General features: G+C 48.4%; 1 long non-coding RNA gene across 5 annotated transcripts; it reads right to left on the bottom strand.

The window, feature by feature from the left end:
- Nucleotides 1-1,519: 1,519 nt before the first annotated feature.
- On the bottom strand, nt 1,520-22,644 carry LOC138688213 (uncharacterized). Of its 5 annotated transcripts, XR_011327284.1 has the most exons (5): nt 22,332-22,644; nt 19,177-19,420; nt 9,323-9,542; nt 7,189-7,303; nt 1,520-6,695 (listed from the first exon to the last, which is right to left on the bottom strand). It is a non-coding gene; the product is annotated as an uncharacterized lncRNA (long non-coding RNA). The 5 variants fall into 5 exon arrangements; XR_011327285.1 differs by lacking the exons at nt 7,189-7,303; nt 19,177-19,420; nt 22,332-22,644 and adding an exon at nt 17,834-19,137 and having other exon boundaries at nt 9,323-10,369; XR_011327287.1 differs by lacking the exons at nt 7,189-7,303; nt 19,177-19,420; nt 22,332-22,644 and adding an exon at nt 17,834-19,137.
- Nucleotides 22,645-24,399: the final 1,755 nt, after the last annotated feature.

The raw sequence follows: 24,399 nt of genomic DNA, 5'->3' as shown, positions 1-24,399 counted from the left end.
GAGACTGGAGCCAGCAAAGGCAGCTTCAGCCTGAGTCGAGCCTCGGCTCGAGCTGACCCAGCCGAAGTGGAGGTGATGCTCCCCTCCTGCATGCAGGCTGGGCGAGAGCGAGCCTTGGGCTACAGCACGTTAATCTAAACCCAAATGCTTTTCCGACTCAGCCCTAACGCGGGCCACATCCAGCTGGCTCGGCCGAAAGGATCCGTTGGTCCTCTGCGTCACATCTGGCCGCTGGGAGACGGGCAGCACAAAATCCCCAGGCTCCACTAAGAAATACATTTTCTGATGTTGGTGCTGATGTTCGAGTAACAACATCATCTGAAACATCAAGCGCTTGGGAAATGTTTGTTTTACAAAGTGGGGTAGGAGCTGCTACAAAAGCCAATCCCCGTTTTTAAAAAGAAAATATTCCCTTGTCAACGAGCAAAAAGAAAAATTAAATGTGTGTGCGTACCCAAAGGAAAGAGCCCTGGGAAATGCCCTTTCCCATGCACGACGGCAGGGCTGGGGGGCTCTGGCAGGACAGCAGAGACAAAGAGCTCGATGGCAGAGGGTGGGAGCGCCGAGGCTGCGGTGGCCTCAGCCGCATGAGCCGAGTTCCTCGCTGCTGTTCTCATTTATAAATAGAAAGGCAGTTAGTTATTATTAGAGCTTGTCGAGTGGGTCTGGAGGAACTACTGAAAGCCTTTCCAAATGAGCTGCTTTCCAGTTCAAGCAAAGCTCCCGGGGTCACGTCTGGAGGAGAACGTCACGAGGAGCACCTCGAGTCCTGGAGACAGGTCTCGGCTGGTCTCAGAATGAAGGGCTTCACCTCTGCACCAGGTCAACGGCGCTCCCAGCATGGCTGGGGTTGGTGTAGTGGCACCCCAATGCACACGAGGAAGCTGTTTTCCACACCAGGTAGGTGGCACAAGGAGACCTTCTCATCGCATCTTCAAGCTGCCCCAAGACCTCTGTGGGCTCACGGGTGGGCGCAGAAGGAGGAAGATGTACACCTGGAAGACCCAGAAGGTGGGTCAGTTCTGGCTCCGGCAGAAGAAACGCCACCAGGTACGTTAGCGTGGCTTTTGTGTGTGCGTCCCATGTTGTCCTCGTGCCCGGCCCCTGCCACCCTCCTCCACACCTCTCCTAGAGAGGAGCACACAGGCTGTGCCTGGGGGCTCTCAGCCATGAGATGATTTTTGGCCATTTCTCCTAAAGTCATCGAGGATGAGATCTTTCAATAGGGTTTAGCTCCTGAAAGATGCGCCTGGGCACATCACAGGCTATCTTATCATGCCTAAGCTGCTCTGTACCCCCTAATTGTAGAGGTCCTGCTTTTAAATCTTATTTTTCTTGCCTGTCTCTCTATTGGAAACTACATTTTTCATTTATCTATACACTTTACCTTCTAAAATATGTCTGTAAAATATACAAAACTGCACCCAGTAGTAAGCAGAGATCCAGGACTGAAAGCATTTTGTTAGTGAGTGCCCTTTACAGAGCCAGCAGGGTCAGAGGAAAAGAAAAACAACACACACATGATCAATATTTTTTAAAATAGGATTTGAAAGCAAAGCATGAGAAGCCTCTATCTGGTTTTAATTTCAAATGAAAAAATATGGCTATTAATATACAGTAATGCTACTCTACCATAAGAACAAAGTGTAGATAAAACCTGCAAGCTTAATGAGGCTCAGGAAGAATAAAATTTGAAAGCAGATCTTTGAAATCTCCAAATAATCTCTGTTCCATTTATCATGCTTTGGCAATCAGAAAGTAAAACCAGGCTTAGCATAATGAAGAAAATCAAACAGGCTTTTTTTTCCCCCTGCTGCTCTAAAATCATAGAAGAATATAGACATGGAAAAGAAAAAAAAGGAGGAACTTCTGCCCTCCTGCTGGCACACAGGGAGTCTAATTGCAAAGGTTTCTTCCTGCATGTCTGAGTAGACTATGCGAGACTGGAATTTTTTAATCACAATATTTAAGCTCTCCTTGGTGACACAGAACTAATGCAGTGGTCCTCTCTTGATCCCAGAGATCTGAAGGTAACAACGGTTGATAATGAGTCACAAGTTGAGAATGTGAAAAAGCCAAAAAAAAATTACTTCCCTTGAATTCTCCACCTGGCCAGGTCAGCAGCGCAGCAAGGGCTCCAGCCAGGCTGGGGAGATGCTGAGGACACCAGTGGACAACATGGCTGAGGAAGCTTTGCCTGTATTTTTTGGGCTGTGAAGTGCTTTGATGATTGCAGACCCCTGAATCTCCCAGTCGCTGGAGTGGGATCGTGCCGTGCACCCCTGGAGCTGCTACATGACAGCCTGGCCAAGCACTGCTCCCCCTGTCCGTGCATTTTGGGGACAGACATGGGTGAAGCCCAAGACATCCTATGTAGCTTCTGCCAGGGCTCACGCCGAGTACTGCCCCACAGCGCTGGTTATCTCTGCGTCTCTTGGCTCAGTGGCAGGGGCTGTGAACCCAGAAGGGAAGCTGGTATTTGGGAATCAGGTCTCTAAAAGCCCCAGATGGTACCGCTGGACTCTGCGATGGATGCTCCCCGTCATGACGCCGCTGCTCCTGCAGAGCTGGAGGTTGTCCGCGTTCAGACGGGACAGAAGGTGTTTGTGGTCCCTGCAGACTTGAAAGTGGTGGTCCCCAAAACATGTCCACTCGGAAACCCATTTCCTTGGCCACCCCAGATCTTAGCAGAAAAGTCTTGTTGGTAATTTTCTATTGGGCTGGGAGTCCCAGCACAGCTGCTGGGTCCCTACATGGCATCGCAACCCTCCTTTTAGAGACTATTTCTCTGAGGGTATTTCATTTCTCTGCAGAGCCACATAGAAAGCCACCCAGTAGCCTTTAAACTGCCTCGTCTGACTACTGACAGCACCAAGCTCAGAGCAGGAGGCTGTAGCATCACTAAAACATGTCCAAAACATCTTCAAAACAGTGGGCTTGACCTCCTTGTCCCTTCTCAGGTCCTTCAGCTGTAGTTTCCCCATGGAGCACAATCACAGTACAGCTCTCTCCCCTCCCAGTGCTACAAAGCTGGGCTGTTTCACAACTTCCAAGTCTTCTTGCCTGTCTAATCAGGGCTGCGTGGGGATCCTTCAGCTAACAGTTCATTGGAAAGCAATTCTAGATCCTTGGGTGAAAGATTAAATATATGGTTGATGCATTATTCCAGCGCAAACTGTGTCTGCTATGGACAAGGACCACATGTGGGGCCATTTGGAGGTAATAAGAGTTGCTTTTATCTCCTATTCCCTTTGGCAGTGGCCACAATTATTGTGCTTTGAAATCACTCCTTTTGCAGACAATTAGGAGGAGGGAGGAATTCTTAGCAATTAATCAGTCTAAATCACATATGAGCATAAAAATAAGAGTAATTGCACCTTCTTGAGCTCACTGCAATGAGATTGGATACGTGCAACCCACATATATTCATATTTTGTCTCCAGAGCCAACACTACTAAGGATTTAGTTTTCAGCAGTGCTGAGTGCATGGTGCTGTAAAATGAGCATTTGAATGTTGTCTCTCTTCCCAAAGGTGCTGTAAAGATGAGAACTGCAATGAGCATAAAGCATTTTAAGACTGTGCAAGCAGTGTTACAGGGCTCTTCCCTTTACTGCCCTTAATTCTGCTGGAAGATGGGTGTAAGAAGAAATAAATAAGTAATGATCCAAAGCAAACAGTTCCAGGCAGAAGCTTGGCTGGTTGGGGCTTTCTGCTTCCCTCAGCTCGTGCCCTTGGGTAGGACAACAGTAATGAGCAGCTTGGGTTGTCTACTGCAGGAGGAAGACAGGGCCAGATTTAGACTACCAGTGCTAGGTGTCTGGTTAGCTTCATGAAGCTATCATGATAGCTGCTTGCTGTTCTCTTCTCATTACATAGATATTAGAGTGAATGTTCACAGTCCAGATCTGATGAAGCCACAAAGGTCAGCCTTGAACTTTCCCACAGCTACGGGGTTGATCCCTGCAGCCACCTCCAGCTATGAGCAGCAGGAACAAATCACAGCTTCTCTCTCTCTTCCTCACCTCCTCAGGTGCTGCGAGGCTGGGATGCTTTCTTGGAGACCTACCTGTAGGTGCTCCTGCTGAAGTTCCCACGCCTGCATCCAGGACAAGTGTTGGAGAAGGGGGATTTTCCCCTCCTGCTCATGGGACAGCCTCCCTGCCTCCTCTTAGTCTGGTCTGCGGCATATATCAGGATGGGAAACTTGTCCGTATCAGCAGGTATGAAGTAGTAGTGAGCAGTTCTGTGCTCTCTACAGCCCCTCCACCCACCAAGTCAGCCCCCCCGTCACTGTCACCAGCAGTGCTGGAGAGATTTGTCCCCAAACAACTGTCCAATTTCAACAGAAATGCAGAATTTGAGCCCTGCTAATTGTCAACACTCCACACACGGTTTTGTCCCATGTTAGTGGAGAATGAACAAAATCCACCTCCAGCTTGCTCTCTCGAATGTTGCCCAGTGTTTGCCTCAGACCCTGCTGCTTTTTTAGAAACCAAGTCTAAAAAATTGCAATTTTTTTAGAAATCAGGTCTAAAATATTGAATGCAAAAGAACTGCAATGCCTTTCTTTATTTCTTCCTTCATAAAGCCTTTCCTCAGATGAAATCTGCTGAAGTCATAAGTCACAAGTCACGAGGGGGCTTTTTTCAGGCACCAGAGATATGTCTTCTCCCAAGAGAAAGCTGGCAATTGATCTAGGACAGATTTTTATGGACTCTCTTTGCTCCCGCACTGCCCCCAGCACACGCACTGCTCCGTACACACACCGAAAGGCAGGGCCAGCTGGCGTCTGCACACAGGAGAGGGCCTGAATGTGTGCATATATAATCCCTAATAATGGAAAAATCTGCAGTTGCGGCCAGGAATGACTATTACTGCAGTACAAATGCACACAGTGGGAGACACTCCAGCAGACCCCCCTGAAATCATTTTGCATGACTAACTCCAGGAGAGAGGAGCCCTTCTGCAAAAGCCAGAGAGGGCTCTTCCACATGCAGCCAGACTAAAGCAGAACCGTGTCTTTTCCTCCGTAACGAGACATTTTAACTTCTCTGTGCTACACCTTGCAAGGAACAAGTCCTTGCAGTGAGGGGGTTGCAGCATCCTCTGGCATCTGAGAAGGGGACAGTGCCGTGGCTGGCCCAGGAGGTGCTAAGGAAAGAGCTGGGGCCATATCCCTATTCCATTATTTTTGCAGCACAAGGAGATGGCAATGCAGCGAGACCCATCAACGGTGCCTCCCTTGTTCCTCACATCATTATTTTAATCTGTTCCCAAACCAAGAACGGGCCACCAGCCTGTCCCACCGTGGATGCCACCAGCAGTGGGATGCTGAGCAGCGCAGCACACCCAGCCCTGCTTGTTTGCCATGACATTAGTCACTCATTTCCCAAATCCATTGGAAAAAAACACAGCCATAGGTGCAATGCTCCAGCCTTTCTGCTGCCAGACCAAAGTCAGAAGCCACAAGAAACAAATGGACCAATTTTGAGGCCACTTTGTGCCCTGCAGCAAACAGAGGGTGAGGCTAAAGCAACGTCCCATAAACCCACCTGGAGAACAAGTCCTAAGCGCCTTTCAACTTTCCACCTTTGCAGGTCCCTGTGTTCACGTCATGGTTTGGCTTCTGCCGTGTTGTGTTTGGCCTCATCATTTGGGATCTGGGATGGAGAAGTGCTTGGGTGAGACCAAAAAACAGTCCATGAAATCCACCCCCCCCCACCCCCTGGCTGTCATTAAGTCAGTCTTGTGCATGGCATTACCTGGCAACTGCTCCTAGGATCCTTCAACATTCACTTTAACCTCTTCGATGAGGTTTGCCTCCTTTGAGGAGGGGTTTGCCACCCTCTCCTGTCCCTGTAGCCATCCGTAGCCTCCAGTTTGCTGTTCATTCTGGGCTGGCTGGGTCCCAGCACCCAGCGTGGAGCCTGGCAGCATCCTTCTGCCACAGGTCCCTTGCAGCGTCCACTGCCTCGGGCATCCCGGTACCCCCAGCTGCAAACACCCTTCTCTTCACCTCTCACATCTGCTGCCTTCAGCCTCCAGTTTTCACACCCGTTCAACACTCTGCCTCTGCCAAAGGAGAGCTCGTTACCAGCCCAACACATGCCTGCCCTTGGAAACGCTCCTAACTCACCGCAGTAATGAAGCACCCAACCCCAATCTTTTATGGGTATATTTGGACTGTTCCCCACTTTCACACTCAGTAAAACCCAGCACAACCCACACGTGACCTCTGTGTTACTGACTGCTCAGCACAGGGTCTAACAGGGACCGTATGCGTCCTAAATTAGCGTTTAACCTCCCGGTTGCAGCAGGGTGGGTACCATGCAAACCGCGGCTCAGCGTGCAGCCAGAGCACGTTTTGCCTCCCCCAACCCGACAGCGAGTGGCATTCTCCCCACGCAGAAACCCACCGGCAGTGGCTGACGTGGCCCACGTGGGCACAGGGCTTCTCCCTCTCAAAAGCAGAAGGAACCCATCGTCCGGCCAAAGAAGATGTAATTCTCCATTACGTGACGGCACGGCATCAGTTCCCTTCTCCGGTCATTCTTCGTTAGTCAAAGGCAAAGCAGTGAAAGGCAGAATATTTCACAGCAAGTTCTCCTTTCCTGGCAGGTGGGGACAGGATCTGATGGTTCCACCATCACCGTGTGGGACGTTGAGTTGCGTTCCAACCTCCTCTCTGTCGACTCTGCATTCGGGAGGGATAACGCGTGTGGTCCTTGACAGCTCCCAGCACAGGCCGATGCTGCAGGAGCGAGACCGTCAAGGTTTGTGCGCTGACGTGGAATTATGAGCTTACCCCACACCAGCTCCGGGCTGGGTGCCGCAAGGATGCCTCTCTCCGGGGGAAAACTGAGTCTTGGCCCCACGCTGCGGATGTTAACGGGGCTTTTGAGAGTACATGGATTGATTCTGAGGTTGGGTCTCTACAAATCGACTCCGAGAGTCTAATAAAACCATTTAAAATGCGTGTGTGTTATTTGTTTAAGAAGAAAGCATGGATGAATTGCTTTTCTCCAGCATGGCTCCAGGTGGAGCACCTCAAAAAGCAGAACAATTCTTGCGAGCTCTGAGCAGGGATGCTGAGAGGGAGTAGTGACCTCGGGGAGCCCCCTGAGTCTGGTAAGGCTGTAAAAGCTGCTCTGATCCTGCCATCAGCAAGATACCATGAATATCCTGACCTGGCAACCCAGGGATGCTGGCTCCATCGCAGCACTGGGGCTTTTTCCAGTGATTTCAGTGGGGACCGCTGGGGACCAGGCTCCTGACCCAGGTGTTCAGAGCACATCACTGACGCTGTGAAGACACAAAAGTCACCCAGTCTCGCACTCCAGGCCAGCATCCCATCCATTTCAGGATATGTCCCAGGAAGATAAAGTCCTAGAGCACAAGTTTTCCTGGCTTGTTTGCAACCTGTTCTCCCTGAAATAACTACAGGAGCTCCTGGGCCTTGTAGTCAGCAGCTTTTCCCAGCATAACTCCAGGGAACCTAGCTGAGCCATTGTGTTTTACTTCGTGTATTTATTTATTCGTCCTCATTTTGAATGTGCAATATCACAGTCACTGAGTTATGGATACTGCCACTAACAATAGCTGGAAAAAGTTTGCACCATTTATGGACGCTGAAATGCTAGCTAAATAGAAAAGCTTTTGAGCATTTTGCAAGACCAGCTTTAAAAACAGGATGTGCAAACCCTTTATTTTGGGACATGTTTATCCCAGTGATCAGATGTTCCACTCTGGTATCCCTGTCATGGCAATAAAAGCCCTGCAAAAATTAAAAAAAAAAAAAAAAAAGGCACAAACTTTAAGTTGAGCCCAGGAAAAAATAAAGGGAATTGCTGTGCTAAAAGGGGAAAAAATGTGCAGCATATTTCAGTGGCACCCACTTTTTCAAGGAGCACCCGTGGGTAGCACATAACCCCCCAAGTCGTGGCTTGCTGCTGCCTGTGCCTGCACCAAACGAGGGCAGACGCTGGGATGCAGCAGCATTCTCATCTCCTTCTCCTCTTTTGTGGCACTGGGATGAATTAACTCCACTTTAGCAGCTGCTTTTCAGCACAAGCAGAAGAAAAAAAAAGAAAACCAACCAACCTTCTGTCACGCAGGGAGAATTTGGCGCTGTCATTTCAGCCGAGGAAGGCATCTCCCACGGAGGAAGAAGAAACGCTATAATTCGGGGCTGGCGATGCAGAAGAGCCGATGCATTCCTTGCCAGGACCCACCTGGCAGGTGCTAAACGCAGACGTGCTCAACTTAATACCTTGCACCGCTCACGATGCGTGCGAGACGCAGCGAAGAGGCGGGTTTATCCCTTGGTGTTAAAAATAGGAGCAGCGCGACGGGGTTAGCAGGGGAGCAAAACCGAGCACGGCGAACAAAGCCTGTCGATGGGGCGAGGACAGGTCGCTCCGGCGTGGGACGTGCCACCGGCCACCCGGCCAGTAGCAGAGGGTGGTCATCCCAGCACACCGGCACTGGGAGCTCAGGCTGGGGGGGGGAATTGTATTGGGAAAAATGCAGAGGAGGAGAAATGCATTCGGGATGGGTTTTTAAATACATTCCAAGACGGCCGCACCTGGAGGCGGTTGTTGGCAGTCTCCTGATGTGGTGGCAGCCCAGTTTTTGTGGAGGTTTTGCTTCCTTGTGAGCAAAGAGGCAATGTGGGAAGCTCAGCAAAGGGGGAAACTGGCTCATCCTTTAGCCTTGCAGCAAACAAGGTAAATCACCGGCACTGCCGCTGGCAACAGACTCAGGATTTAATGATTGCAGCTGGTTGAAAGCAATGCTAACAACACAAGGAATTTTGCTTTATAATATGCAGGGTTTGAAGCTGCAGAAAAATCCTTTAAAAGTTCAAGATAAGCTTTCAGAAAAATGCCTCCTACCACAGGGCAGTCCTATGCCTGTGCATTCCCAAGCCCCAGCACAGAGACATCCTTGGCCCTCCAGCACCTGGGAAGAGCACAGCAAGCATGCTGTTATTTTGGATGCTGTCTTTCAGGGTCTTCTAATTTTGGGGCACAACACTTTTGTCCCAGGCACCCCTTTGCCCTCACAGATTTCCCTGCTAGACCCCTGAGATCTGCAACTCTGTGCCTGCAAAACAGACTCATCAAAATGTCCTCTCCATCTGCCTCTGCGGTCCCGCTATTTTGCCGAGCAGCCCGTCCGATCTTTTAATCCCCATAGGATGCAAAGGGTCGTGCAGACACCAAGAAGCCCTTGGGTTGGGGACTGCTAATACATCTGCCATGGCCCTTCCTTCCACTCTGAGGGTGGGATATTGAAGCAGAACACGATGCCGTGGCTTACCCATGGTCAGGCAGGAGGTCCCTGGAAAGCTGGACGCAAGTCACCAGGTGATCTCACCAGCTGCCGGGTCAGCCTTCTCCTCCGTGGTCTCCTGATGCTTTCCTGGGAGTCTCCTCTTTATTTATGGTTCATCACACTCCGCTCCTGAATGCTCCTGCTACATTCGCTTGCCAGCCCAAGCAGGCAAAACCTGCAGCGATGCAATCTGTGAAAGCACTACCTGATTAAACGATATAAAAAAAATAAAACAGAGATATAAAACCACCAGTTGCCCACAGAATCAAATAAAATTAGTTCAGCTCAGCCTCCCCCATCTTTCCTTATTGCTCAGGTAATAAAACCATTGACTATACAAATAATTTCAGGTGTATAGGAAAGCAAGTCATTGAGCTAACAGGTTACTCGGGAGAGCTCTGCCCAGTGCAAGGCTGTTCTGTGGCACCCAGAATGGCTCTTTCGTATCGGTAACTGCATTTATATGACCCAGAGTGCTAAGCACTTTATCAAACAAATAAAACAATGGCTCTCCACCAAGGGATAGGCACCAGGTACAGACCATGCCCTTGCTTGGAGCTGTGGTGGCTCCATGCAACAGCCAGAAGTCTTCTCCTTCCCATCCAGCAGACACCGGCCCAGAGTCAGGGGAGGTTTCTCCTCCATCAGTTCATATCCATCCACACTCGCCGCCTTCCCCACTTGCACACTCAAGAGCCACAGTTCACCTTGCAGGGCTGTCGAGGGTCCAGGACAGCCACCAAGGGTTAACCTGCAAAATTTCCTGCATGAAGTGGGCTGTTTAATGAGCGTCTCTCCCCCAGGTAACGACTACTGATGAGAATATGCTCTGCTACACTAATGCCTGCAACCTAACAGCCCACCAAGGAGGGAGCTGGTAGGTGAAGTGAGAAAATCCTCTCTCCTCAGCTGGATCACAGTTTCAGCCAAGCTCATCTGCATTAATCTTACACTCATTAAAATCAGTTGTTCTGTTTCTAAATCATCCAGTGCTGCCAAGCTCAAGAATTAAAAATTCATGAGCCAATGTCCCTGGAAAAAAAAAAAGTAAGTTCATCTTAAGTAGCATAGATTAAAATGACCATAGAAAATGTCTAGCTGCTCCTTTGTGCTTAAAGCTTTCATGAGGAATAGGAAAATGAACAAAAGCTGAGATTTTTACACAGTCGTGCAACTCCAGAGGCTGGTCCTTCCTGGAGGCAGCCTCACAAATTGCATCACTTACGATGAAAACCAAGAGACTGAGCAACATAGGAGGAGCGAGCTCATTTGGTCCCCCTTATCCTGCTTCAAAACAAGTGACACTGCTGAAGTGACAAAAAAATCCACCCTGCAGACCCCAGGGCAAGCTGTCCACGGAGTTTTACTGCATGGAGGTCAGGAGCCTAGAAATGACATCAGCAATATTTTTCCAGCCTTGGTCTGGATAAGCACATAGAGCTCTCGGCAGCCCCTCTGGAGACAGGAGAGCAGCATTAGACCTGTGATAGAGATGCAAGTCGTGAGACCTGGTGCAGACCCAGCCACGGGCAACAGCGAGCAATGGGCAAGGTTGTGGGAAAAGCCAAGGTACCACATTACAACAGGTCATGCTTTGGTTGGCCTCCAGCATCCACTGCAACTCTCACACCATCTACCTCTGTGTCCCTCGGTCCCCTTGTCCAGCCTCCCAGCGCGCATGCAGTTATTTCTGCCCTTGAAGTCTACAGGGACAACAAGGACTTCCCTCTCCAGCGAGCAGCAAGACGCTCTCGTGGATGCAGAGCAGCACCCAGGAGGAACGTGCAAGTTAACGGTAAAAGTAAATAATTATTTCTTAATTCTTTATGCATGAGCAACAAACTAGACATGATTTTTAATATGCTCCTAATTAAGGTCACTGATGACAATAGCTAGAGAGCTGGAGACAAAGACAATAAACACCATTTATTTGAAGCAGATGGGAACTCGGAAAGGGCTTTCCAATATTTTTTCCAATAGCCAAAACTAAACATTTTGGAGAGTGCCAGAGACCTCCCAGCCCACGAAAACACCCAAGGTCTCAAATGGCCTTTGCTGGCCCAGGCTGGAGTGATTACGCCATGCTGTCTGGGTCCCTCTCCACAAATGCTGCCTTTTTCCCTCAGAAAAAGGCACCATGTTTACAAAGTAAAGCTCAAGTAGGAAAACATCGAGCCAGGCCAGTGCAAAACCAGCCCTGGGTAAAGGTTAGGATTAACTCCTCTAGAGCCGAGCAGAGTTTGTTTCCTGAAGAAGAAGGAGCATAAATAAAGATGGGTTGTCAGTGAGTGCTAGCGAGGGTTGCTGCAGTTATTTATAGAAGGCATTCATTTCGTTCATGATCTGGATAAATATCCATTAGCTTTCAAGGTGATGAATCAAGTATTAATTAACCCGCTGGGGGAAAAAAAATAATTTTGATATTAATGTTTTAAAAGGAAGCTTCCAGCTGAGAAAAGAAGGAAGAGAACTAATCTGAAATTTTCCAATGAGGTCTTATTGTATTGGAAAGGAGCAACGAGCAAAGAACAGACCCATTGGATACACTTACCGGGAATGTCAGTCTCTGCTTTGGTAACAGGGGGAAAAAAAAAAAAAAAAACTATGATCTTGGCATGTCTATAGAGCTTCAGGGTGGAGAAGAGCTTGGAGTGAAAATTTAGTGGGTGTTTTTCACCTGGCAGCGACAGCACCCACACCTCTTAGAGCTGCCACCTCCGGGCAGGGCACAGCCTGAGCCAAAAGCCCTTGGCAGCGCGAAGCCCCATTCTCCCCAGGAAACCATCGCACGCCCTGGCAGAGTGGGCAAAGTTATTTCTCCTCCAGACACTGATGCAACAACAGGTTGGGTTTTTTTCCTCTAAGTTGCCCCTAGATGTTCAAACTACAGACCGGACCCTTGTTTTAGTGCAAGCAATAAAAATCCAGAGCAACCATCAGGAAATTAGCAGAATAGCCAGAACATGCTCTGGCTATTACACACTCACGTAAACGGGAGGAGACCTTGGCCCTCTGACTCCCCACCTTCCCTCCATCCTGCTCAGGGACCGACTGAGCTAACTCTCCGTTTTTTGGACTACCCGCAAAGCAGCAGCATCCCGTGGAGACTGGTGGGGCTTAGCTTGGCGTAAGCATGAGTAAGACGGAGAAAAGAGAAATACTTCCTGAAGAAGAGGACTGTTTTCTAAGCAAAAATGCCAAACGGAAATGCGACACCAAAACTGGACTGCAACAAGAAACAAATTTCTGGTGGCACCGATACAAAACCTGCAAGACCACCGTACCACCACGCTCCCGGCACATTGGCCGGGGATGGCTTGGCTCCATCCCATCTCCTCTCTGCAGAGCAAGGCAGCTTCCAAGTGACATAAATCAGAAGTTTGGACTGATTATTTTGCAAACTGAGACACAGCTCTCCCGTAGCTGAGGAGGCACAGCGTTTCATGAAGCACAAAAGATTCTGTATTAGATGTGGTCTTCAGGATCAACTTCCTTTGCCATGCCGCTGCTCCACCCCCACATATCCAAATCTTTCACAACTTCAAACTCTTTTTTTTTCTTGTTGTTCAAGAAAAAAAAAAAAATATGCAGTCAGCTTGCTCCTGCCCATTTTTAGCTTTTTTTTTTTCCCTCTGCATATTCCCCAGTCCTCTACCCACACATACCCACATTACAGACAAACTATCCTAAAAAAAATTGAGAGAGGTCTAAAAAAAATTGAAAGACGTCTAAAAAAACAACAGTAATCCAGGGCGTCATCAACTTCCAGGAATGCAAACTGGCTTAAGAAACCACATCTTTTTGTTGTTGTTATTTTTTGTATGGGGTTCTTTTTTGGTCTTTTACAATCTTCTGTTTTAAAAAACGGCATGAATTTGCTCCTTCTTCACCTTCCTCGGCCCTCTCTCTCTCCCCAGCTATATTCAGAAAACATTTCTCGCCAGCCTCGTTTAGCTCACATTTCAGGGCAGAGCAAATGTGTGTGCGCGGAGGGGGCAGGGATGATGAGTCAATTAGGCACCTAATAAAAATCTGATTTTAAAAATTCCCTTTCTGACTGCGAGCGTGATGCGAGCCACAGCAGTTGCAAAACCAGCACTGCCAGCTTGGTCCAGCCTGCCCAATGCCTCCCTTGCAGACAGAGAATGGTTTCCTACCGCGAAACTGCTCTCATCCTACATTAAATGTCGTGTATGATGAGGCATCTGTCACTTAATGTGAAAGACACCATCACAGCCTAATAAATCACATTGCCAGGAGGACGTTTGTGCTATCGCCAATGTTCTTTTAACTATATAGCCTTTCCCCTCCGTATGCTCCCGTTCATCACCATGCCTTGCAGACCTCACATATTACAGCTGATTAACTCATCCCCAGAATAGGCAGCCGAGCTAAGCTCTTTGAACCTGCTGGTCTTGCGGTCACCTCTTCTGTTGCTCCCATCACTCCAGCCACAACTTTCTGAGTCTGCAAAGGAAAACCCTAGAGATGCATCGTTTGTCATACAGATGCCATTTATTATACAGACAGCACCTACCACTGCCTTTTTCCAGGCACGCGCTAAATTGGAGGGGGTGGATGCGAGAGATGGTGCCTATTCATTCTCCTTGCAGATGGTCAAGCCACAAAGCACCCAAGCGAAGCCGCATGCTTCCTTCCAACCTCCTTGTCTTGGCCGAATCCCAAACCACCCACCAGTGGAGTCATGTTGGACTTTCATGCCCTCTCATAGTGCATAACCTTCCCTCATAGTGCAACCGTCCTGGCAACACATCTTTCATTTCCCATGCATGCAGTGCAATTTGAGTATTTCAGGTTAGATTTGGATTTCATGGGACTGGTCAGGTTTAGACGAGAAAATGGAACAAAATGTCCTGAGCTTTGGCATGTCCGAGCAGCAGTAATTTCAAGCAGAACACAACGCTGCAAAATTCATACTAGTAAAAACCAATTCCATATTAAGAAAAGCTGAATTTTAAGAACGTCACTGCAAAACCAGCCATTTCATAACCAAGCTGCAGGATGCAACCAAGCTGGACGGATATCACAAAGGAGCACAAAGACATTTCTGGGACTGCATCAACCCTCCATGAAGCCTGCTATGAGGCACATCAGCCAGCCCTGCCCACCGGCAGCTACTGACACCAGTGGCCCACTGGACTGGGATGAGGACTGGTCTGGCTGTGCTGATCATAGTCTGGAGTAACCAAAATCAGAGTGGAGTGGAAGGCCATAGGATCACGGCGTGCTTTTTTCCATCAACAACTTTACATCCCTCCCACAACAGAGCTGGTGGTTTCCTTTGTAGGACAGACTATTTATTCTGTTGCACCAGGAGGGCCCCTGTTTAATTTTGCTCTGGCTAAATATGACCAGTTTTGTGGCTGGGTAAAGAAACTGAACTCATTATTCAATCAAGCTTGCTCGGATTTTTATTTTCCTTTTTCCTCGGTGAGCCCTGGGGACACCAGGAGGTCTCCAGGCAGGAGAGGGCTCTGAGCAGGCAGCAAGCCGTGGCCGATGAGCTGCTCCTCCAGGCTGGGAATCTCCAAACCCCAGAGGGGATAAGGTCCAAGGGTCAGTGCGAATGCCAGCAAAACAGAGCAGGAAGAGCATCAGCTGGGTAAGGATTTATCAGCCAGCCCAGACTAATGTATCTATTTTCCACTGGACAAGTCTATCCTCTTCTCACCAGCACAGTCCACCCCATGGGAGTGCTGGCCCACATTATAAAACCTGGGTTTCTAGCTGCTTGCTGGAGATAGCACTTCACAGAGTAACCAAATGCAGGGGAACGATACTGCCCTTGTATCTGTCCTTTTCAGCCATGAAAACAAGTTAATGTTGGTGTAATTAGAGAGTGACCGTTATTTGCCATTGAGCTTCATAAAAATGTGAGGAAAGATGTATGCATTTTAATTAAGTTCTGGGAGAAAAAAAATATGTGTACCTGGCTAGACTGCAGAGAGATGAACTCATTACTTCATCCACGTCTCAGTCTGCTGCCTATTTTCCTCTGCAACAGAATGATCAGCCTAGGCTGCAGACAGTGACTTTAAAAAGCAAATAATCCTTCTGAAAGAGCCAGGCCAGCAGTTTATAATTCCTATGCCTCTGAACTGGGAGTCTTCATACAGGCACATTTCTAGTGAGACCGACGGGCAAGAATTCAAAATCTTAGAAATCTGAGGGGAAGCGCTCCCCAAATCAGGGCGTCATGAGGGGACCCCGACAGAGCTCGCTGCAGATTTTTCCAGCAGCCAGACGGCTCCTGCAGCTGCCAGACTTTTCCATAGATTGCCCAGGTCTGATTTTCTGCTACGAAACAGCCTGGGCCTGAGCTGCCCTTTTCATCTCAGGAATGCACAGCTGCGAAAGTGAGGTCTCGGTTCCTCTTGCAGAACGTGGCTCCAGGAGTGGGGATTTCTGCCCGAGCCATTAAGACCACGCTGTGAACAGGGTCACATTTGTACTCATGCTGCGTATGACAAGCGAGGGCTGCAGACACCCAGTTGCCTTTGGGTGCCTGGAGAAAAGAAAGGGCAAAACCCATCCGGAGTTTGAACAGCAAAGTGAAACAATCTAAACCCTTAACTAGCTCTAGAAAGTTTCTAGGGCGTAGAGAAAGAAAGAGCAATCAGCAGCAGCCTCCTCTCCCCCGAGAGTCAGCGGAGCAACCCTCCACATCAGAAAACACTTTCTGCTCTTCTCAAACACTCAGGCAGATCCCCTGTGAAAGTCACTATTCCTCTAACAGACTCAGATTCGGTGTCTGTGGACTTTATAAAGACTAAATAATCTGTTTGCTATTATTGCTCCTTGTATGAGTAGACCAGAGCAGGCAGATCTTGTGCTTCGAGGCACTGGTTGATAGTCCCAGGCATCAGGGAGGAAATCCCGCGTACCCCTTGAAGGCACCGCACAACCAGATGCACCAACTTCCCTCCTCACCCAAATGCTTACACGTGTTTAATCCCTGTGGAAATCAGTGAAACGTATCTAGGTCCTCAAAGTTAAGCACCTCTTTAAGTATTTTGCCAGAGTTGACAAAATCGGGCAACATCCAGTCTCTACCAGTGGCATGGTCTTTGCAGGCAGGAAATTTAACCAGTCCCTAGAAGCTGCAAGACCCAAGACCGCAGGTCTGAGAGATGCTGGCATGTCAAATCTGCAGAGGTTCAGCTTCGCCTAGCATGGACACGGGCTCCCTGCCTTTCCTGTCCTGCTGGGAAGAGCTTGGCTCCAAACCCAGCGGGCTGACCACAAACCCTGTCTGCATGAATATATTCGTTAAAACACTCATTCACACTGTAGCCACGGCGCTGGCTGGAAGAACATATATCAGGCTTTTTGTCAAACAAAACCCATTCCAACTGTCTGGGAGGACAGCAAAATCTGCCGTCACGCTGCTTTGAAGGGTTTACAGTTCACTGCAGCACTTTATATCTGCAGTTGTTTCCATAACCAAGTCCAAGAGAGCCTGTGAACAGGAAGAAATTACGCACTCATGCAAAGACCATTAAAGCCAAGGGGAATCTTTCCATTGACTTGAGAGTGTTTGGCTCCCGGCCCTGGATATCGGGGTCTGTTGTGCGGAATTTAGAGCAGGAAACGGGAGCAGGACTTCGCAGGTTTTCTCGGCATTTGTTACAGAGTTTAGCGCAGAAGCTTTCTGTGCTCATTTCCCTGCATGTAAATTAAGAAGCGACTGCTCATCCGAGACGCAAGGCCCTAACTGACCATCTTTCTGTTCAGTCTAGGCACCTCCTCCATCCTTCCTGGGGTAGACAGACCTAACGCCAGAACAAGCTGGACTAGCCTTTTCCTGTGGCCACGAGATTTCTTTATGGGTCCTGACATATTGGTCCCTGATGCATAACCCACATATGATGTGTCAGTCCAAGAGGCAAAAATACCATAAACCAGAAGCTTCAGCAGGTCCGAAAAGCTTCTTAATCCAAAGTTCAAATTCACATTGGGGACAAACCTCCTACTGGGATCTAGGCAGCATTTCACCGATTTTACTCCTGCCTGTTCAGCTACAGCCAACAGTTTTGCACAGGAGCGTACCGTCTTTTGACAGAGTGCAGGAGCATGCACCAAAATAACAAAAGATCTGAGCTGCCTCCATTTTCGTACAAAGAAGCAGAGATGTGATCTGCATTGCTTGAGACTTAAACTCTGGAAACCGATGGTCTCCGAGGAGTGTCTTCCCAGGCACCCAAAACTGCCGGCACATGAACAACAAAGTGCGCCAGGGAACTTCAGCCTCTTTTAAAATACGACAACTAAGATCCTAATTTCCTGCTAATAGGAGCAGAGATGGTTCTCTGGGCTTGCAGTAAGACAGCCTGCCAGGTGAGTTTAGTGAAGTGCTGTGCCAGGTACCGGCGTCTGCGAGTCAGGGCTGGAAGGCATTGGCACTTGGAAGATGCCGGTTCATTTTCTGCCTCAACCCCACGTCCCCAGCTTTGCTCAGCACGGTCACTTCATTACCTCCTCTGGTGGTAAAAGCCAGGAGGACATTTCTCCACTCCACATGTCATGGGAAAGGTCGTACCAAAACTCCAGCAAGAGCGAAATGAGGCGGCTTTGACTCGGCACTGGAGCGAAGGCAGCGAGCCCGGCCGGCGCTGCGATCCCGGCAGCTTGGGCTGCTCAGGCCAGCGAGGATGCCGTGTGCTGATGGCCATACGCTGCCGTGGGCTTCGCAGGAGGCAGCATCCACCTGGGAGAGAAGCAAGGCTGTAAAGAAAGAGTTATTCAAACCACAGGCTTAGGGAAAACCTCTGGCTCCTGGCAGATGTTCATTACTTGGGCTGGGTTTAGAAAAACAAGCGGTGACCAAGCCCTGCTTCAGCTTTCAGTGGGAAATGCAGAGAGACAAGAGTACGCTTAGCTGCAAGAAACTTGATCCCAGAAAGAGGAGAAAGGAGGGTGGAGAAGGAAATGCATCCAAACACCGGGGGTGACCCAAACCAACTCTGCACAGCCGAGCTCTGCCAACAAATTCTTGGAGCCAGATAGGACAGAAACATCTAAAGAACAGATTGCTTCTGGTGGCTGCAACCTCACGTAGACAGAGCCGTGTTCAACGGAACGGGCTTTGAGCAGCAAGTCTCACTTTTCTAAGATGACTTGATGGTGATTTGACTCGAGAGCGATGTGCCGATCCAAAGATCACCTCTGGAGAGCGGTGGTCGGCAGGTTCCCTGTGCAGGAGCATCCATCCCCACGCCCAGGCATCTCCGTTAGCCTGGAGGGAGACGTGGTCGCCCCACCATGGGAACTCAGGTGTGGCCTTTTGTTTCCCAAGGGATGTGGTTTTAGGAGATGAGCTTTGCTACCACCTGCTACGAGTTCACCGGTTTAGTGGAACAAATTGCCAAATTCGACAGGATCTAGGGTCTCGTTAGTGTGACTGAAGCTTTGGCAGCTTCCATTTATAGGACGCGCTGAGAGATGCCGTGGCAGGAATTCAAGGCAGGGCGGCGCACACCGTTGCATTACAAAGTCTAGACAGTGCTGGATCCCTGCAAGCCTGAAAAATGCCTTTTCCCTGCCCTCGCATGTTGTTCAAAACCCAGCAACATTCTTCAACCAGGAGCGATGTGGGGAAATATTTAATTCCCTTGTTCAAACAGACCCTTTTGCACCATTGTTTCCCTCAAAAACCTCCACCTCCAAAGCTCTGCCTGGAAGATGGGAGGTTGCCAGCATTGCTGCATGCATGCCAGCACGAACTCTCATTTGACCAAATGCTGCCAGGCTCCTCAGAGGAAGGCAGTGGGGAACAAAAATTTTAAAATCTACCTAAACTCCGTGGTTTTTATTCCTACCTGGAATGGAAACAGCACCTTTGGAGCAATTCTTGAAATATCTGCTTTTCGTCAGTTTTATTTGTCGCTTTTCTTCACTCCGAACTGAGCAAGGAAACCCACCTGCCCGAGACTTCACTGCCTCCATAGACCTCCGAGCAGTTCTCCCTCCTCCCTTAGAAGACGTCCAGCTGAAAAGTGTCCAAGCAGCTGTGCTCCTCCATACCTGCAGCCAGCCTCAAAGGGAGCAGGCGATAGTTTGAACCTAAACCAAAAAAATAAAACAGAAGTTGTTTTAATTTATCGGAAGATTTCTGTTGGGTCTTAACCGCTAAATGCACTATTCATGAGCCAAGGGGCAAGTTGTGCTTAGATAGCATTTCAGCAGCTCCTGAAATATAACCCGGGGGCAAGGCTGGGGGAAATAGGGCAGCACTTTCCTACCCATTGCCAGAAACGGGGATGACATCTGGGCAATGCCTACCCACCTATACGTGTTCAAACTGCAGCAGGGTCCGGTGGCAAGGACTCAGTCATTCAGCAGCATTTCAAAGGGAAAAAAATAGGATTAAATGATGATGCTTTAGAATTTGCCAGGCTGCACACCAAGCACGTACGCTCTTTCCTTAAGTGGATTGATAAGCTCTCTGAATCAGTATTAACACATGCCAGATGCTGGGGAATCATCTCCCACTTATGGCAATTATGAGGATGTCCCAGAATCCAATAAAGCAACTGAGAAGATGAGCATCTGGTGGTGGTTGTCAGGCCCCGACGCAGCGAGATAAATCTGTGTAATAAAGAGGTGTGATTTTTTTCGTTTGTTTGAGTCATATGCCGTTTAGCACTGGGTACGTGCGATTCCTCCTCTCTTCGGGGGTTCTCCTCAGGAGGAGATGAGCAGAGCATCCTTCCTGCAGCGGGATGCTGAGCTGCTCCCCCTACCCTGCCCTTTCTCTGCTGCAATCCAGCTACCGCTTGCTGCTTCCCCAACCCCACCAGCATCACCCAGCCACAGTTCTTCAGAAGGAACTGTGCAAAGCCACCCTGCACTGCCATCAAACAGCACCTCCAGCCAGAGAAACCACCACCAGGTGAGACCATCTCCCTCTCTCCGACCTTGTCCACTCCATGCTTTCAAGGGCAAAACTCCACAGCTTGAGATAAGAGAATCTGCCACGTGTTTGGGTTTGTTAAAAGACACACAAAGTGGTGAAGCAGTGAAGGTTACTTCCTACATAAGTCAGCCAAAAAATAATCATCGTGCACAGGGAACGCTCTGTGGATCACGCAACAGCAATCCCATCTAGAGCAAACACAGGGGCAAACACGTGGCTGAACAGCATTTTTAAAATACTTAATGGATGATTCCTAGAAGTAAAAGCCAGCAAATTTTATTCGTGTGAAAGGCAGTAAAGCTGAGCTATATTTAATAGAGGAAAGAAGATAAAAGTAATCTCCAAAGGTCTGATAATGCAGACTCTGTGCTTAGATATACTTCAGTACATCTTTATGCAGTAAATGCCAGCGTAGCTACAAGGATGTTTTTCTCGGTTTGGATAGCAATTCAGGGACTCATTGGTTTTAAGATCAGAAGCAGCCATTAAAACATCTCGCATGAGCTGCTCTCCACCACCAGCCAAAGTGTTTCATCCAGTAACTGAGCAGGGTCAGGGGTTTGATAATTTAGAGCTATTTGCAATGAGTGGCACACCAGCCTTGGCCACAGGCAAGGGCCAGCCTAGCTCCAGCCCTTCTCACGGCCAGGGCCCTTCTCCCACAAAGGCTGTTCTTTAATTCATCCCCTGCCCTCACAAACAAATTTTACTGCCATTTTCTTTCCCAGAGCTTTCTCGGACAACGTGCAGAAAATGAGCGGAGGAAGACACTAGCATGAAGAAAAGTCGGTGAGCAAACACTGGGGACCATCCATGCCAGCAAATGCCACCCATCTGGAACCATGTGCTCACCTCTGGAAGCCCCAGCAATCACAGTGACCATCCTCCCAGGCTGCCAACCCTCCCACCCCGCTGAAACCCATCCTGCCAGGAAAACTTCCAGAAGACCTCCAGACTCAGCGGTCCTTGGAGAATCTGCTCCTTCTTTTCATTCCGTTTTCCTTTGGGCTTTTCCTAAAGCAGAGCTTTTTCTCCACGTAATTCCCTACAAACATCTGAAAAGAAACATGACCAGTATCTGTTGTAATAGCAGCATCCATTTAAAAAGCATCGAGCGGGCCCAAAGTCACATAATATACTTACAGTGTCACTTATCATGTTAACATTGAAATAATTTTAGAAGTCAGTTTTTATGTGAATTGATGCTCATTGTTTACTTTTGGTAAGATTAAAATGCTTGGCATCAGTTCCAAGTTTTCAATTCCAGGATTCAATTTGCAGAGGGTGCCTGGGAGAGAGGGGGACATTTTTTCCTAGAGAATTGTACTGCTTGTTTGAAACATCTTAAAGACTATGAGACCATCATTCTGGATCCTGGCTCGTGTGAAAGCCAAAGTTTAAAAAAAAAAAAAATTTACATTTGGAGTCAAACTCTCCTTCTTCCTTTCAAGAAGCTGCTGCTTTTCTTCTTGAACCTTTGTCAAACTTTGATCTTTTCTGTGTTTGAGATCTGTCCATCTCTTTGTGTACGCACTAACCAGGCTAACAAGTTCCCCTTCTATCTCTTGGGATCTTTGACAGCACAGTGTTACAACTATATTAACTACATGAAATGCACTTTTAACTTCCCCATTAGGAGACATTAAAAATGGGCTTTAAAGTATGAATTTAATAACTTACTTAGGATAAAATTTAGAACATATGCAATATTTGACATTAAAAGCATTGTGTAAACCAATTAATGCACCACATCCCATTGCAGGAAACACAGTTAAGAGATTTTGGCTCCCATTTTTCAGAAAGTACATCCGTGATAGAGCTTTCCTAAGGTTTTGACGCAAAGTGCTGCCAGCAGCACCAGCTGCAAGGCTGTGCAGAGAAAAGCGCTGTGCTTTCGGGGACCTAAAAGGTCCGACCGCAGAAGCCCAGAGCTCAGTGTGGCCAAGCTACCCTGCTCCTCCCAGGAGCCCTCGGCTGAACTAAACCCGACCATTTCACCTGGTTTAGGGACCTCTACACTACTCAACAAAAAGCAGCGTTAACATCACCCAAGACCACAGAGCGAGGCTGCGGTGGGGTGTTTTGCTCCACTGAGGTCCGTGCGCAGGAAGGAAAGGGAAGAGTGTGTGTTTGCCCAGCTGGATGCCTTCAGAAAACACGTCCACCTCGTGCCTCTGGTTATGTGTCTGTAAAGTGCTGAACAACAGGAAATCGTTTGACTTGTATCAGACCAAATCCAGAGAGTATCAACCCTGCAATTAGCTATAATTAGAACTCCACGCCAGCCGTGTTCCCCCAGGCAGAATCCATACACACCCACACGCGTGCGTGTGCTAAAAGGATGCTGGTACAGAAACGGGTGATGACCACCTCTCCTGGGGTGGCCCACGTGCTCACTGCAGGAGCCAATCTTACACCAGGGCTGAGCAAGATGCTGAGCAAGGAAACAGTTTGGACCACGGAGTCAAACCTCAGGTCTTTCCAAAAAACCCTCCCAACCAGCCAGCTCCCTTCTCTACTGCCCAGGTAGCCATTTCCCTGGCCAGCCGTGCCAAGTCTCAGGCCCAAATTCCCCTCGGATAAGCATATAGAGTTATTTTTTCATGTGCCTTTCTGCACTGTAGCTTTTCTGTCTTTAATAAGAAAAGATAACCTGCTGGTGTGAGATCCTCCGGTGAGCAAAAAGGAATTAATTCCCCAGCCTCCCACTCCAGCCATCTTCAGCCCTTCCCCTCCACCATCACAAATACCAACGGGCTTCTAACCAACAACTTGGACATGGCCAAACCCAGTGCTATTTTTGCATTGCTAATGCCCCTCGGAGCCTGTGCCAGCTCTCAGAATAACATCCAGAATATAATGGGAGAAGCTCAGTCCAGACAAAGAAAGATTCAGTTGTCACCTTATTTTCAAGGAGATTTTGCACTTGTGATTCCCTGGCAGTTTAAGATGCATTTTGAAAGCTCCCTACTTAATTGTGTCTCCAGCTAAGGCTAAACATTGCCATATGAGCAAAAAACCCCAGCGCTTATGAGATCTTCGTACTTAGGGATCTAGTAAAATCAGCTATAATTATTGCCCTGTAATCTGCGTGTCATGAATAACTACATAATTCAGCAATAGCTGCAATCACTGCACACAGTTATTTGCTCTTTGCATTGAAATGAAATGGTGGGGAAGATGGACAGCAATTGAGTGCTGTGTAAATATTCAGTAATTTTCAACCTTTTTCTATCAGCAGATCCTTAACATTTTTCCTGTAGAGACCCCACACAACAAATGGAGGAAAGGAACGCACAGGCTTCCTCTCTGAGCTATCTTCTGCACACCCCCAAAACCATCCACCAGCCGCAGTGCAAGCTGAGGGCTGGGAAGAAAGGTGGGTAATTTGGAAACAGAAAAAAAAGACTTTAACCGCAACTAAAATCGAGGCTTTTCTCTTGCTGTTCTTTGAGCCATTTGGTTCACAGATGTTTTTAACAGCTTTCAGAGCGTGAGAATCAGAGCCAACAGGGCACCCACACCATGGCCAAGGGGAAAATTTGCTATTTTGATCTGGCTTTGGATGCATGGACTAAATGCTCATGTTTTGTGCAGTGAAAAAGTACTGAAAATTTTGATTTGGAAACCATGAGAGGCCCCATCCAACCAATGCAACGCAGTGCCAGGGCGGAGGAGGAGAATGAACACCTCTTGTACCTCCCAGCTCTGCTAGGAAAGATTATTGCTTCCAGCTATTCATCACATCTTTGCACATCAGCTGGTTTCCTCTGTCACTTATTTTTGATGAAACAAGCCAGGTTAGCTCCGCAGCCAAGCTCAGCTCTTTAAAATGCTTTCAGCCAGCTAGTACCTTCACTGGACTGAGACGGGAACGCTCACAGCAGCAGGTCCACGGAGAAACCAGATGAACACCAAACCTGGGCGCGGGTGATGCCAAGGATGACACCAGCCCAGGAGCCACCACTCACCCATGTCAACAACATCAACTCACACCTGTAGGGCAGGAGGCCCTGAGCTGCAATTCCCATGGGGCAGGTACAGATCAACCTCTGAAAGAAACTTTTCCATGCCGTCAGAGATCAAGTTCAGCAAAGCCAGAGCTGTTGCACAATTGCAATTCACA

Source organism: Haliaeetus albicilla, chromosome 12 (genome assembly GCF_947461875.1).
Source record: "Haliaeetus albicilla chromosome 12, bHalAlb1.1, whole genome shotgun sequence".
Classification (NCBI taxonomy): domain Eukaryota; kingdom Metazoa; phylum Chordata; class Aves; order Accipitriformes; family Accipitridae; genus Haliaeetus; species Haliaeetus albicilla.
The sequence above is the reverse complement of the archived record's forward strand: the minus strand, read 5'-3'. Positions and strand labels throughout refer to the sequence as shown.